This window comes from Myotis lucifugus, unplaced genomic scaffold (assembly GCF_000147115.1).
Source record: "Myotis lucifugus unplaced genomic scaffold, Myoluc2.0 scaffold_631, whole genome shotgun sequence".
NCBI classification, from domain to species: Eukaryota; Metazoa; Chordata; class Mammalia; order Chiroptera; family Vespertilionidae; genus Myotis; species Myotis lucifugus.
In genome coordinates, this window is record NW_005871679.1 from 57,217 (window position 1) to 74,319 (window position 17,103).

A 17,103-nucleotide genomic window follows, 5' to 3' on the forward strand; every position below is an offset into this window, starting at 1 on the left:
AGGAGCGCGACGGAAGGAACAAGACAGACAGACAGACGGATACACGGGGAGGCGGGAGGGCGGCGGGCAGGGCGACGGCCTGTGCAAAGGCTGAATGCAGAGCGACCAGAGGAGAGGCCAGTGCCAGGGCCCAAACCCGGGAGGAGCTCGGTGGACAGAGACAAGGGCGGCCGCCGGGAGCATCGCCTCTGAGTGAAGAGAAGGACCCACGGGGAGGCGCCGGCTGTGACCCAGTGCCCAGCGCCTCCTGTGGGGCTGCCAGCTCTCCGGGAAGGCTGCTCCTCATCTGCCTCTGCACCGGAAACGAGCATCGCCCGCCTCAGCAGCACCACAAGGAGGGCAGGGCGGCAGGAGGCGGGTGCCACCTTCACTCATGGAAAGCGCCCCTCGGCCTTCACTCATTTCTAGCCTAACCCCCTCCTCCCCCCCCAGCATAGTGCACAGTGAGATAGGCTCCTTCATTATAATAATAATAATAATAATAATAATGGTGAGCTGAACTGCCGAGCAAAACAGAGACAGGCTCATAGATGGGGAGCAGGCAGACAGCTGGGGGAAGGGGGTGGAGGGAAAGGGGGTGGTGGAGGGATTGAGCAACAAAAACAAAAAAAAAGAAAGAGAACTCATGGTGTGGGGATTGCAAGGGGGGAGGTGGAAGAGGGCACGGAGGGGGTAAATGGTGATGGAAATATGAAATAAAACGTAAAAAGTAATCATAAAGGTGAATCTGTTGGCACTCTCCATGCCTCTTTTTGTTTTAATTTTTTGCAGTAATTTTATTTATTGGGAAGGAAGAGAGAAAGTTGTGGCACACGGTTTAAGGGCGGGTCTCCTTAGGGTCAGATCAGCAATTTACCTTGAAAAGGTTTTCGCTGCTATTTGGCCTCTGAAATTCCTTTTCCCAGGTAAGGGAAGAAATCTCCCCCGCTCCCCTTCAGTCCATTAGTACACTTCCATCAAATGTAAAAATTAAACCAATCTAATTGCTAAGATTAAACCTTCTATGCACTATTCTTTCAACACTTGAAATTTGCTATTTACAGTGCTAAACTCTGTTTTTCCCCAGTTTTATTGAGATATAATTGACATATAACATGACACATAACATAGAACATGTTATTCATTGAACAACTCTGCATCAATTGATTGGTGGAACTCGGCATTACGTGTTTGAATATAATTCCCCCCAAACAGCCCCGGTGGTCCTGCTGCAGGGCCAGGTGCACGTGGCTTACTTGGCCTGCTCGGTCCCGAAGAGCAAACGCCTTCCTCCCTCTCCCGGGCGCGTGCAGGAGGCCTCAGGCGCCACAGCCCAGGGCAGGACCCGAGGGCCACGGTGAGGTGCAGGGATCGCAACCTGAGACATTTAAGTTTGTACAGAGTTTACGCTGAAAGAGGCAGGTGCATGAGCAGGAAAAGGGGTATGAGGAGAAATGGGTGGGCGTGAGGACTCCAACCCTAGGTGCTCATTAAGCTTTACACCTTCTCTCTAGCGGTTCCTGCTGGGGGGACACAGACACACCTGGGTACGTAACGCAGTAGAGGGTCATGGTGGCTCAGGTTCAAAGCAATGGTGCCTCGCCCTGGCCAGCTGCTCTGCGGTGAGAGCATCAGCCTGTGAACTGAAGGTCGAAGGGTTAGATGCTGGTCAAGGGCACATCCCTGGGTTGCAGGCTCGATCCCCAGCCCCGGTCTGGGCACATGCAGGAAACAACCAAATGATGTGTCTCTCTCACATCGATGTTTCTCTCTTTCCCCCTTCCTTCCATTCTCTGAAATCAATGGAAAAAATATCCTCGGGTGAGGATTAACAAAATAAAACAACCCCAACACATAAAAAACAAAGTAACTGTGTCTCAAACTTTAAATGAATTACCACTTCATACACACCGGGTGAATCATCCTAAAAAAGGAGGCTGTCTTTCAAATATGTTGCTTAACGAGCAAAATAGAAACAGAGGCGCGGATACATGGAACACACTGACAGCTGTCAGAGGGGAAGGGGTGGGGGGACTGCATGAAAGAAGGTGAAGGAAAATTAGCCAAAGAACATACAGGGTGCCCCCCAAAAATGTACACACACTTTGAATAATTATTAATTCTAATGGGTTAAATCTGAAAAGAAAGAAACATCAAATAAACTATCAAAAAACTTTCTGGGACACCCCATGTATGTATAACCCGTAGATACAGAGAACAGTGTGTGAGGGCCAGAGGGAAGGGGGCGGCTGGGTGGAGGAGGGCAGAGGGTCGGGTGGGGAATGGGACATCTGTAATAGTGTCGACAATAAAAATAAAATTAAAAAATATATATTGGCTCAATTTCAAGTTATTTTTTACCAAAATATCAAAAGTCAGGAGGCAAATCAACTGGCAGAGCGTCGCCTGCTCTGTCCCTGGAGCGTGGCCTCCTGAGCCTGTGGGGCCAGCGAATGAGCCTGGGGGAGCCAGCCCCAGCCAGCCCCCCTAGTCTGCCCTCCAGAAAGCAGAGCGCGCAGGGTGGCGGCGGGACAGCGGGAGGGTCAGAAAGAGCATGGGCTTTGGGATCGGGCAGGTCCAGCTTTAAGCCTCGGCTCCCGGATGTCAGCGCTGCCTCCACACCTTGTAACCCCAGGCGAGTCTTCACCTCCTGAGGTCTCCACGGCTTCCTATTGGATACAGATGTACATGCCCAACCTGGCTGCTGTGAGAATGAGATGCATTAATGCACGCAAGCCCTCAGCACAGCATGTGAGACCGATGGGCCTCAATAAACGGAACCTTAGAAAACCTTCCCTTTCACGTCTAAGAGCTTCTGCGCTGAGCGGAGAAAGGACGCACTCACTTCTGCTCTGTTCACGGGCCACAGTCACTCTGACCCCAGGCAGTGGCCACCATTCGCTAAGAAGGGACACACGGCGTGTCCCGGCAGCTGCTAAAGACCGCACGCCTCGTCCTTCAGACAGTTCCCGCGTGGGAGAGGGGGCCACGTGGGCACGGGGAGCGTCACCGTGGGAGCGTATTCTGTGGTCCCCAGTGCTCTGGGCACCAGGGGAGCCCGGGGAGTGTGGGCCCAGCCAGGCTACACAACAGAAGAGTCATCCTGGTTCACTGTGTTTTAGAAAGAAAAGATTAGACACTTGAAAGAACAGAGAGAGCATTCTGTAAAGTTACCGTCGATTTGGGAAACTCAGGAAGGACCCCAAGGGTTTCCCGCTGCGCACAGCGGATCCAGTCTCCCCACAGGGGCCTGCGGGCGTGGCCTGCCCAGAAGACGCCCGCGTGGGCCCTACACGCTGTGACCCAGTTTCCCGTGACCTGATGCACCTGGGAGATGAGCTCCTGGCACTCAGGAGACGGCGGCCAAGAACCGCGCATACTTGGAACACACACAACTGTGCACCAGTATCAGCCCAGCTTCCCCGACGGCTCCGGTGACTCCATCAGTCTTTCCTGGTGAAGAATGCACCCCTTTGCAATTCAAAGCGTTAAAGCAGTATCTTCCAATTAATTCACACGGAAACACAGGCACGGGACTGTGTCATTAAGATGCTGTGGGCAAACATTCACTCAGCAACCATCATGTGCTCGGCCCACACCTGGGCCTCCCCCCAGACCCTCCCACCCTCGCTCCTCACATCCGCACCCACAGCTTTGCCAGGCCGTCATTGCTTCTTCCTGGGATCATGGCTGCCTGCTTGGCATCTCTGCCTCTCCCCGTCCTTCTCCACGTCAGGGTGTGACAGAAACAATTTCCTCCCCTGGGAAACCCTGCAAGGTTCCTCCTTGTTTCACGATAAACTCCAAATGGCTCTTAAGACCTCCGCTCCCTCCCCCCGCTGCCGGAGCCTCCTGTGCTCCAGACATGCCTGAGGCTCCCTGAACAGGCCGCACAAGAAGCCGCAGGCCTGGCATGGCCATCAGCGACACGCCACGCTGCTCTTCCTCCGAGACTCCGCCACGCACCGCCTCATCTGGAGCATCCCTCCGTCCGGGGCCGTGGTTACAGGGCATACGCCTCCCGCCAGCACGGACCCTGCACTGTGGAGGGCCTCGGGCATCACAAACAAGAGCAAGTGTGCGAAAGGACAGACGGACACCTCTTTCAGGAGCAGGCGCTCAGCCCTGGGTGCGACCTGGGACCCTGAACGTCCGCTCTCGGGACTAACCAGCTCAGGCTCCGAGGAAACGGCCTACATCTCCATGGCCTGCGCAGAGGCACTGCAGCGGAAGGGCGGTGCCAGGCCCCAGGCCCCGCTGCTGGCCTTGGAGACACCCCGCTGAGTGTGGAGGCCTCGGGCAGGGAGCAGCGCGGAGTCCTCAGACCAGCCATGCTTCCCGCAGCCAGGGCAGGCCAGCTTCTTGTCCCTGAGCTCAAGTTTACGGTTCCACAGCTGCTCAAGAACCAGTGGGAATTCACAAGAGCTGTACAGGGAGCTAAGGAACGTTCTGCAACTTTAAACAACTCCGGTGACTCAGATTTGCATATAAATAGATGTAATGTGTGTGGCTCATCTGTCCAGTTAACAACTACATGGACATTGATTTCTAGAAGAATTGGGAAGCATTTTATTTTTGTAAAAATATTTAATGAATTGATTTAAATTTTCAAAAAGTTAATTTAGAAATTTCAGCAATTTCAGCTTTAGCTGATTAAAATGTTTAATTAATGTCTTATTTTATTTTTAACATTCATGAAAAATAAATTTTTGAAAAATTATAAAAATAATTTAAATTTTGTTCAGTTGTTTTAATTTACAATTTGATGATTATATGTTCAAAATCTATACACTTTGAACATGAGTATATATGTAGACACAGTTTATTATTGCTAATAGGATACTAGTATGTGGCAGTTTTGATTATAAAATTATTAGTTATTTTGATCAAATTAAGGTCAGAAAATTTGTTTTTGGGATAGGTGAATTTTATTTATGAATTATGTTTATTTTATTACTCAAACATCGCCAGCATTTCAACAGAATACACACACATGCCCACAAATATTGAAATAAATGCAGTTGTGTTTTATATTCTGCCAACTGTCAGTAGTGAGAAATTCACAGATTTGCACATCCCCAGTGTTGTGGCTATAAAGGCTGCTGTGACACTGACTTCATGCTCCCAGTTCGGACACGCGGGGCGTGCTCTCCGTCTGCCCTTCCCCTGCCCCTCCCACGGTAAGAGCAGCCTTCTTTGAGCTGCGTCTCCACTCTGACTCCACAGCCACCGTGCGTGTCTTCTTGGTTAGACACCGCTGTTACAATTATTTGTTCACAAACCTTTCTTCACCACTGAACTAAGACTTTATCTCTGGAACCCAAGTGCCAAAACAATTCCTAACAGGAGGTAGGAGTTAAGTAATTGGTTGAATTCATACATGAGTGAAACAGGCGGCACTGGCTAAGACCATGAATCCTTGAGCCTAATTACCCAGGAAGGAACCCCAGCTCTGATTTCCTCTCTTAACTAGAGTAGTTGCCTTCACCTCCCAGCCCCTTGGCTTCCTCATCTGTAAAATACAAATAATAAGAGTGTTGTTATTAGCTTCTTATAAGGATGAGAACAGTAAATGAAATAATAAATGAGTTGATATTTGCAAAGGCTTAGAGCTGTGGCTGCACGTTTTTTGGCTAAATAAATGCCTAAGTGAAGTCCAATCACATGCGGGCCAGGAAACTTACTTAATTTTTTTTTAAAATTGCCATCAAAATTTTTTTTTAAAATTGCCATAAAAATTTTTTTTTAAAATTGCCATAAAAATTTCAAAGGAAAAAAGCATTTTGAATCTAAACAACAGTAGAAGTTTAGTAGGCAATACGTTAAAACAAGTAATTTTATTGCTCCATGTGAGTAAAAGCAATGAGCTTAGACATTCGCCGTGGAGTTGAAGCGTTTGTGGGTGCTGCTGTGTTCACTGCGCGGTCACGGACGCGCAGGAGACCGAGGAGTGGCTTCCCGGTGACGAAGGAAGTGAGCTGCTTCTGCCAGGTCATGTTTGGGGCTTGGACAGCGGCTTCGCGCTCCTTCCCAGGGAAACGGGCCTCCTGGCGCCCTAGTGTGGCCCTGAGATGATAAGGTTCCTGACCTCCAACATAAATTGGCTTCTATGCCATTTAGTTCATAAACTTGGCATGAGACCTGCTCTGCGCACAAAGATTTTATAATCTAACAGGACAAAAAAATTGACAGGCGCAGATTTCATAAAAGATCCTTGTTAACAGGGCCAGGAAGGGGAGGGAGTGACCCCGGGGTGTTTATAAACCCGGGGTGTTGCATAATTCTGTGTCCACCCTGGCAGGCTGAGCTGGACCCTGTAGTTAGAAAAACAGTGAGAAGTGGAGGAAATGTCACCAGAGGAACCGTGCGTGGAGGGAGGGACCAGCCGCTTCACCGGAGGCAAGAACCCTGCGCAGGAGTCGATTTGGTCAAGGGGCGGACATCCTCCCAGGAACGCCATAGATTTGCACTAAGTCCCTACACTGGTCGTTTACCTACAGAACAGTGGAGAAGGGCTGCCGAAGCTGAAGGAAGGATGGGTGAAAGGAATAGAGAACCCCAAGATCAGTGAACCCTGAAATGCAATTTATCTGCTGTGAGCACGCCTATCCTGCTCATACATGCACTGTTCATCCTCTAAGGATTCTCTGCTGCACAGGGCAGACCCCAGACCCAGGCGGCCCGGAAGCAGTAACTCTTAGAGAAGCCATTCAAGAAAGAGAAAGTGAGGCAATAGATGCCCCACCGGGCCCTCCCCCAGCACTCACACGCATGATGACTGGCTGGGGTGTCTGGTCCCGAGGAGGTCAGGAACCTTATCATCTCGGGGCCACATCCCCCTGCCTGACCACAGGAGGCCCATAAATATGTACTCACTGACACGGCAGCTCCTTTGCCAATAGGCAAGTTTGTTTAGTTTTCATTCTGAGTGAAACTTAGATGTTTTTGCGGGGACGGCTAAAGAAAACAGATTTATGGAAATGAACAGAAAATGCCTGCCAGAATTCTCGTGGGAGAGTAGCAAGTCTTACACAGAAAACACACTGGTGTTCCTATTGACTTCCACAATCTTCCATCTCCTAACCTTCACGGAGGGAACAGGTCCACTTAAAGGAACATGACCCGCAAGAAGCACGGGCTGGAGTTAGCCAATCGGGAGGAGGGGAAACAGGTTAGCAGACAGACTAACGCAGGCCTCAGCACCTCCTTGGCTCAGGGGCCACCTGGGACTAATTTTTTGAGACGACGGTGATTCCTGAAGGCTGGCCCAAAGAACTCCGTATTCAAGATCGAGATGCAGAGTCCACCTTCAATACATGCTCATTCCATCTAGTGAGTAGAAGTATTTTTTGTCTTTGAGAAGAGATATTTCTGGGGGGAAAAGAGAAAGTGGATGTAGGTTTAGGTGAGAACTTGGGTATAGAAAACTCAGAGCCCATTGGAAAGACCTCGCTAAGGAAATTCCCAAATGCACCGGAAGAAGTTCTTCAATCATTTTCCGGTTTCCTGGTGGGGGTGCGGGGGGGGGGGGGAGGGGGAGGTTCACTTCCTCAGACACTCTTAACCTGGTCGAGGAAAGAACCGACCTCTTGCCTGCAGTTTCCGTCTTTAAACACCTTCTGCCGCGGTGGCCTGGTGCATCTCCTTCCGGACCTGCCGAGTGGGTGACTGGGACAACAGGCCCGAGACCGAGCACCTGCTCAGCCCACCTGTTCCGGGGACATTGCAGAAGTGACTTCAAAAGGTAACTTAAAAGCTTCCCGCATTTCACTCTGCGGTAACACTGTAAAACTCAGTTTTAGCATTTTGTTTAGATCTTAAAAATGAACATACAGGTAAACTAAGAACTCGTGGGCTCAGTCCTTACCACTGTTCCTCACCCACAGCCCGAATGCAGTGAGGTGGGCGACCCAAGTCTATGACTGCCAGCGTGCGAAGCATGGAAAACGATGGTTTGGACATTTTATTAAGCAAGCAACTGAAAGATGATGCTCGGCTGAAATGAACTCTGAGCCAATGCCTTTGTGGAGCGCTGAAGTCGCCATAGCTCTGTTCGCTTCCTTCCTGAACAGCTCATTCTCTGTTCCTGAGTCTCCCAGAGCCCCCGGATCTTGCTAAGAAAGGCCAGAGCCAGAACACTGGAGACATGGGGGTGACTGGGGGAGTCGTAGCAAACACTAAAAATGATTGAAGGTGCACAAAACTGAGGGAAATTGGAGAAATCCAACCTTAATATCATGGAAAAACAAGTTGAATGGTTCCCATTCATGGTAGTCAAAAATTTCAGCCACTGCTCAAAATTTAAAAGGTCTTTGGCACAAAACCACAATGAGATATCACATCACACACCTACCAGGAGGGTGTTGGGAGGCTGTGGAGGAATCGGAACCCTTGTGCATTGCTGGTGGGGGTGTAAATGGTGCAGACACTGTGGAAAAGTTATGCCAAATATAAAACTGCCATATGGTCCAGCAACTCACCCCCACGTACATGTATGCCCAACAGGATTGAAAGCAAGGACTCGAGCAGGTGCTTGTAGACTCGTGTCGACAGCTGCATCATTCGTAACAACAGAAGGTGGAAACAACCCAAGTGTCCATCAACAGTGAAGGGAAAGCACAGTGCGGATATACATGCAGTGAATGTTATTTAGCCACAAACAGGAATGCAGTTCTGATCCACGTTGCAACATGAATAAGCCTTAAAAACACGGTAAGTAAATGAAGCAGACACAAGAGGGTAAACACTGTATGACTATTTACATGAAGTATCTAAAATAGATCATTTCACAAAAACAGAAAGTAGCGGAGAGGTTACCAGGGCGGGAGGAGGAGGGATTGGAGTGTTATTGCTTCATGAGTGCAGAGCTGCGATTGGGCTGATGAAAATGTTTTGGAAATAGTGGCTATGGTTGCACAACATTGTAAATGTAATGAAGGCCACTGAATGTTACACATAAAAATGGCTCAAAACAGCAAGTTTTGTTACTTATATTTTATCACAATTTTTCAAAATCAATAATGCAATATATCAAAAGGCATTAAGTTGTACCCTTTCAGAGGGTGAATTGTATGGTTTGGGAATTATATCTCAATAAAGCTGTTTATTTAAAAGTTCATTTATGAAAATCCTCCCCTCTGCCTCTGAATTACCAAGGTTAGAAGAAGACATAAGTAAATTTGAAACATAATACTTTTGAAATGATGTTTCAGTGGCTAATTTTCCTTTTCATACAGTCAGTTCCTGGGAGTTGGAAAAATGCCTCACCTGCATGTGCTCGAATTCAACCATATTTTTGCAAGAGTGCACATTCCTGTACGTAGCAGCTTAGCTCATACAATCTGAATAAAACAATAGCCGATACTCCTGGTTTCCATCAGTGCTGGCTCCATGCGGTGGGAAGGGTAAAAACCACTCTCACCGAAGTTAAACAAAAGCAGCTAACCTGAGGCTAAAATAACTCAAGTTTTTCAAAATTGTGAAATATGTTCAAAACCAGGTCTGGGAACTGCTATAGATTCCTTTCTGCTCCCTCGGTGAGAAACAAGACCTCACTTTGGGAGGAACTCTTTCTTATGCTTCAATACTCGCGGGCCCGAAATAAGTCAGGAAGGAGAATGACCCGTCTTAAGGTCCAAAGTTCTGCTTGGAGGATGCGAGAACCTGCCTGGTATGTGCTGGCTGTGAGCCCTTCTTCCCCCACCTGAGGGATGGACACTCAGCATCTTACCTGTAGTTTCTGTTTACTTCTTGCCTGGAGTTCTTCCTGTGTAAAGTAGGAACTATACAAACCAAGTGACAAGTGTTGTAAAGTGATCAGCAAAGGCTAGTCCTCAGCGGTGGACTAGAAACACCGAGCAGATCTGCCCATGAGAAGCCGCATGGTCCCCCCCGCCTTCGCCCCCCAGTTTCCCAGGCAGGGGCTGAGCCCCATCTCCCCCTCATCCCAGCAGAACCACAAATCCTCCCCTGAGCCGCAGGGCTGAGTGGGCACTGCCCGCTCCATCCTCCTACATGTCAGACTCAACTCACCTTGTCAGATGCCTACGATCGTTCTCATAATTCCTGCACAGGTTTCTGTTGCAGCCGTGACATCACCAGCTCTTCATGGCTCAGAACAACACAGATGTTCTATCTTACGGTTTCCCAGGTCAGAAATTCCACGTGGCTCTCCTTGAGCTAAAACCAGATTATTAATGGGCTGGGTTCCTCCTTAGGCAGCTCCAGGACTGAGTCTGTTTACTTCTGCAGCTCCCAGAGGCCACCTGGGCTCCTTGGCACACACCCTTCCCACCATCCTTAAAACAACAGACATGCAAATGGCCAACAGGTACATGGAAGCATGCTCACCATCACTAGTCATCAGGGAAATGCAAATCAAAGCCACCATGCAGTATCACTTCACCCCGGTTAGAAAGGCTGTCCTCAAAAAGACAAGAAATGACGAGTGCTGACGGGGATGTGAAGTGAGCAGGGCTCTTGTGCACTGCTGTGGGATGCAGACCGGGGCAGCCACTGTGGAGAACAGCATGGAGGTTCCTCAAAAGATTAAAAATGGAGCTGCCATATGACCCAGCGATCCCACTTCTGGGTATATATTCATAGTAATGAAATCAGGATCTCAAAGAGATAGCTGAACTCCCATATTCATTGCATAAATTATTCATAATCCCCAGGATATGGAAACAACCTAAATGTTCAGCAATGGATACGTAAATAAAGAAAATGCGTACACATGGTAAGTGTGTATGTAGGTGGGCAAAAGTAGGTTTATAGTTGTTCATATGGAAAATAATACAGTAATCCTATCTAATAATAGACAAACATGGTAATTAACCATATCTCTGACACTCTTCCCATTGGCTAATCAGGGCGATATGCAAATTAACTGCCAACCAAGATGGCGGCCGGCAGCCAGGCAGCTGAAGCGAACAGGAGGCTTGCTTGCTCCAGTGATGGAGGAAGCCAAGGTTCCCCGCCTGCCACTGCCGGCCTCTGAGCTGCACTCTAAGAAACAATGTTGCAATTATAGAAGCTAAACAAACCCCAGAAACCTGCTTTCAGCCAGCCGGGCCTCAGAGCTGGAGCTACAACAGTGTTTCAATTATAGAACCCAAACAAACCCAGATACCTGCTTTCAGCAGCCGAGGTCTAAGAGCTGGAGCCGAGCCTCAGAGCTAAAGCCAGCTCTCAGTTCCAGTGACAGCCATAGAAGGTAAATAAATCCCAGAAGAAAAAAAAGAAGAAAAAAAGGAGAGGTTGGGAGCTTCAGTCACCCGCCAGCTTGAAAACGACCCTCAGCCCCTCACCCAGACTGGCCAGGCACCCCAGTGGGGACCCCCACCCTGAAGGGGGTGTGACCAGCTGCAAACAGCCATCATCCCCTCATCCAGGCTGGCCAGACAACCAAGTGGGACCCCACCCTGATCCGTGACACCGTTCAGGGGAAACCAGCTGGCCCCCACCTGTGCACCAGGCCTCTACCCTATATAATAAAAGGGTAATATGCAAACTGACCCTAACAGCAGAAGGACTGGGAATGACTGGTCACTATGACACACACTGACCACCAAGGGGCAGACGCTCAATGCAGGAGCTGCCCTCTGGTGGTCAGGGCACTCTCACATGGGAGGAGCTCTGCTCAGCCACAAGCCAGGCTGATGGCTGCCAGTACAGCAGTGGTGGTGGGAGCCTCTCCTGCCTCCTCAGCAGCGCTAAGGATCTCCGACTGCAGTTTAGGCCTGCTCCCCGCTGGCAAGTGGACATCCCCTGAGGGCTGATGGGCTGCCAGAGGGATGTCTGACTGCCAGCTTAGGCCCAATCCCCCGGGGAGTGGGCCTAAGCCAGCAGGTGGTCATCCCCTGAGGGGTCCCAGACTGCGAGAGGGCACAGGCTCGGGCTGAGGGGTCCCCCCCTCCCCCCCGAGTGCACAAATTTTTGTGCCCTGGGCCTCTAGTCTACACTAATAAAAGAGAAACATGCAAATTGGTGTCACTCTGCTACGCCCACCAGCCAATCAGAGTGACTATGCAAATTAACCCAACAAAGATGGCGGTTAATTTGCGTAAGCAGGTGAGGAGTGAAGACCGAAGACTGAAGACTGAAGACTGAAGAGGCTTGGCTTCCTCGCTGAGGCCTCGCTGCCTCCAGACCAAAGGCCTGGGTCCCGGGTGCCAGAGGAAAACCAGTGCCGGCAGCCAGGGAAAGGAAGGCCTATTGCACGAATCTCTTCATGCAACGGGCCTCTAGTATATAATAATGTGATATATTCAACCACAAATAAAAAGAAACTGCTGTTTGTGACAACACAGGTGGATCCGAAGGACATTGTGCTAAGTGAGACAGGCAGACGCAGGAAGACAAATGGCACATGGTCTCACTTTCATATGAAATCCACAAAGTTGGACTCAGAAGCAGAGTTGAAGAGGGGTCACCAGGGGTGATGGGGCTGGAAGTGGGGGAGGTGTTGGTCAAAGAGTACGTTTCCAGTTAGAGGTAAGTTCTGGGGCTCTAAAATGCAGCCTGATTGATAGTCGTTTATACCGTTAATAAAACTGTATTACTGCCTTGACATTTGCTGAGAGTAGCAATGTTCTCACCACACAGAAGGCAGCCAAGTGGGCGACAGACGTCTCAATTGTGGCAATCATTTCAGTGTATACGTACAGTAAGCATCATGTTCTACATCTTAAAAGCCATGTCGCACAGCTTAAATGTATATTATTTTATTTGTCAATCATACCCCAATAAAGCTGGGGAAAGTTACTTTAACTAGGCAGCATCGCTCTGCACCGCTTCTGTGAACACACCTTTTTCTGCCACAGCAGGAACGGCCCTCCACTCCCCGGATGTCTGTGACCAGACTGGCCCCAACTGATGCCTGGGCCGCCCCACCTCCAGGCCGGTGCCTTTATCCGCGTCTGTGAAGTCCCTGTTGCATGTGAGGTGACTGAGCCACAGCTTCCGGGAGTAGGATGTGTGCACTGAAAGGACCATTGTTCTGCTGACTAGAACTGTGAGCAATTCAAGGATTTTTAACAAAAAGGAGTATATACACACCACGCAGCACCCCCTGGGCATGCATCTCCCTACACCCAGGCCATGCAGCTCGCGGACCCCAGACCCAGTGCCTGGGCACAGAAGCCTTGGTGCAAGCCACAGCCTAATTGTGAAGCCCCGCTTGGCTTTCCTGCCTTGCCCGGACAGTTTTACAGGCTCCCACACGCGGGAGGCAGCCCGCACTTCCAGCCTGTGATGTCCTTCTGGAAAGTGGCAGCCGAAGGCCTGGCCCTGGACGCGGCCCCTCTCTCGGGGCCACTCCTCGGCTCCTGCTCTGGCCCCATCAGGGCTGCCTGTGGGAGCCAGGGGCCCTCCAAACCCGCACGTGGATGGGCACACCGGCTCCGTCCTTGCTGGTGAAGGAAAGAGGAATTACTCTTAAACACATGTTTTCTGAGAAGCACAGACCACACGTTAGGTGTCATTTACATATGTTTGCACTTACACTCTTAAAATGCCCTGTCCACTCTAATTTCATGACGGAAACCATCCAAATTTAAGAGCGTTTCTCTATTACAGAATAAATGAGTGGCCCTAATTCACCCTTCTAGGTCCGTCTCCCTCATAAGCCCGTGGCCCTTCAGCTCAGGAACAATGTCTGTTTGCCTCTGCCACCAGTGCCCTCCATGTGCCTGCTCAGAGGGGGGACCCCAGAAGGGATGGCCGAGGGCAAAATAACAAACACGGCGAACAGCCAGAGCTTGCTTTTTATTAACTTACCGGTGGCTACAACCTACTTTTAAAGAGATGAGTCTGCTCAGTAACATTAAACAAGCACCTACTACGTGCCTGCCAGTGCCCTCGTTCTGGGCATGAAAACAGGACGCGGACTCGCCCAGCTGGAGAGGCCGCCACTGGAGCCTGCACTCCTGGTGGCGGTGCTGGGAGCGGCGTGGCTGAGATGAGCAGCTTCCCGCAGAGACAGTCAACCTGCACCGCAAGAGGAGGCGCTGGTTTCCAGGGCGAGGAATCAAAAGCAGGACCCCTGGGAGAAGGGCGAGTGCCCGAGAAGAGAGAGGAGGAGCAGGGCTGTGCAGAGAAGGCTGGGGAGTCTGGACCAGCGCAGGGGCCTGGGTCCCCGCAGGCAGCACCTCTGAGGGTTTGCCTCTCTGCTGGGCCGGGAGCACCACCAGCCCGAGCCTTAGAGAGATGGCACGTTCAGCGGTGAGGCAGCGACTGAAGACAAGAGAGTGGGCGGGAGGCCCGGCCCCTGCTCCAAGGAGACCTCCTGTGCACAGGGTTCTGGGACCCGAGTGAACGTGTGAGGTCGGGATTCTGTGGCTCCATTAGTCCACTCCCCTCTGCACCCCACGGAGCCAAACTTAAAATAAAATTTTCTGCGAGAAAGACAGGCATGACTCCCCAGTTAAAATCCAGGCATCTCCTCGAGCACACACTCAACACAGACATTCTTTCCGTGTTTGCTCCATCCTCAGTGCTGGCCCCTGGGTGACACCCGAGACCCAATGTCTCTGCTTTAGGAGAAGGGAGATTAGCACCAGCTGGGGTGTGTGACATTCCCCAGCCATGGGCCACCTCCCTGCCCGGCTGATGTCACCTGGAGGGACGGGATGGGACAGCTGCTCCCTGCTCTGCTGAGCCTGCAGAGGGAAAGGCCAGTGGGAGGGCCTCCATGCTCGAGGGAGGGAAATAACCCGCACTCTGGGTGGAAATCAGCCCTCGCCCTCCCCGTTACCAAGCGCACCGGAAATTACTGCAAATGTAGGATCCCCAGGTCCGGAGTCACATCTGACCCCTGGCCCTCAGTTCTCCACGGCATCGTCCAATCCATAGGAAGCAAAACACTTGCTCAGACTTTGTAAGACAAGTGCACCAGGCGCTCACCTCTCAACCCCTGAAAGGCAGCGGCCGCGTGGCTGTCGGTGTGGAAGTGGGAATCTGAGCGTGTTTTCTTGCCTTTGACGTGATGTTTTAAATCCGCTCTCTGGGGGGAGGGGAGACAGAAGAAGGTAAAGGGGTAATGGAAGGAGACTTGGCTTGTGGTGGTGAGCACACAATACAGTGTACAGGTGTGTGTTGTAGAATTGTGCACCTGAACCCTCTCATCTTATTAACCGATGGCACCCCAGTAAATTCAGTGAAAACTAACAAATCCGCCATCTGTGTGAGTTAAGGACCTGAACACCTCCTGGTGCCCTGGCCTCGCTCAGCATCCCGTCCGTGAAATGGGCACGACACGGTGCCCTGCCCCGAGCCTGCAAGGAGCTGATTTGTGCCCAGAACAGCGCTCAGCAGGTCTCACCTGTTCATAGTAATGTCAGGTGTGACAGAAAGAGAGAAAAATCCCTTCTCTTCTGCTCAGGGCGGCAGCCTGCCCGGCTCCACAGGCTGGAGTGAGGCTCCCAGGACTCAGCGGTGGGTGCCGCCCCAGCCCACCCCCTGTGGTGCTGGAGAAAATAGCGTTTCCCTCCGCAGACCCACCGCGATGAGCACTCAGGGCAGGGACAAAGCTCCGCCCACGCAGCCTGAGCCCAGGCCCTTTAGACCCGTGGTTTCCAGCGTCGCCCCACAGGGGGCGCAATTTGAGAAGGAGTTATTAACAGTGAATTCTTTGCATTTCTTATGGTTCTAGGGGCCTCATGTACAGTATATAAATATATATTGTGACATTTATGCATTTCAGTTCTCTATTATGTTTTGAAACTTTCTTTGCTATTTTTTCACATCAGTTTATATTATTATTATTATTTTAACAATGTCCTAGTGATGTCTTTCTCAGTACTTCAACTGTCCTTTCCTTCTTTTATTTTTCTCTTTCATGGATGCCATGTTCTTTGGAAGCTTGTTTAGACCAAGTTAATGGTCTTTTAGACTTCCTCCACGTGAATAGGAGCTCGCTTTTTGAATAATAAGAATTATATGTCATGGGGGGGGGGGGCATCAGGATTTTAGAGTTGTGTAGGTGGGGCATGGCCAGAAAAAGGCTGGGAACCACTGCTCTAGACAGACGTTCCACACACGGATCAGGGGAGGGACTTACAATAGGGCTCAGTGTGTGAGTGCATGGACTGGGCATTGCGTGGGACCATCACATTTAGATATTGTTACCTGTCATTTGAACATGGTCACACGCCTCATAAGGACTTTTGGTCAAGTTGGACCACATGGAACCCCACCCCCATAAGATCGCCATGGAGCAGGGAAATCCTACAGATGTGCTGACGTCACAGCCGTGCTGACATCACAGCCGTCCAAGGTCGTAGAGTCGTTACCCACATGTGTGTCCCAGGCACAGTGCCCACACCGGGAGCCAGGTGTGCCGCCCGCAGGATGTCTAGGTGAGTGTCAGGGCCTCTGATGTTGGCGCAATGACAAAATCACCTCACAACGCATTTCTCTGGCCGCGTCCCTGTCTTAAGCCGCGTGTGCTGGTGCAGGGGCAACAGGATGCTCACCTGTACTGTGTTTGCTGCTGTCCCCTCCACGACCCCACCCGAGCCTCTAATTGAGCCTCTAAGTTCAGGGTCGCAGCAGAAGCAGCTGCTGACACAGCTCAGCATCGTTGTGGTATTGGCCTCAGTCGGTTACTCGGCAAACCGCACTGGCTTCCTTGATGGGCAGATCGAGGGTCAAGGCTGCAATGCTCCCGTCCGACTCACTTCTAATGCACGATTAGAGGCAGGCCTCCACGCTGTGTCCCGGAAAGCAATCTCCCTGCCTCTTTTGTTCTTTAGGGCGTTTTCACGCTTCCTTTGAGCAGCAACATCAGCAGGGACACCTGGCGCCGCATCTAAAAGGCGCTGGGACTACACGATGGTTAGTGTGTCTCCCTCGGGGACAGATGGCCTCATTCGTGGGAAACATTTATGGGGGTGCCAGGCCCTGGGACACCTCCTGTGAGCGCCTGGGCTGGTCTAAGAGGCACACCCGTTTGCTACGTTGATGCTGTTCTCTGTTTGCTGTGGGTTAGGAACGTGAGGCCCTGGCGCAGTGCGAAGACTCCCCCTGCTCACAGCCACCCCTTCCTCTCCGCCCTCCCGATGACAATCGGCACTTTCTCCTCGGCCCCTGCCCTTACCTCAGCCCAAACTCGGCAGGAGGAAG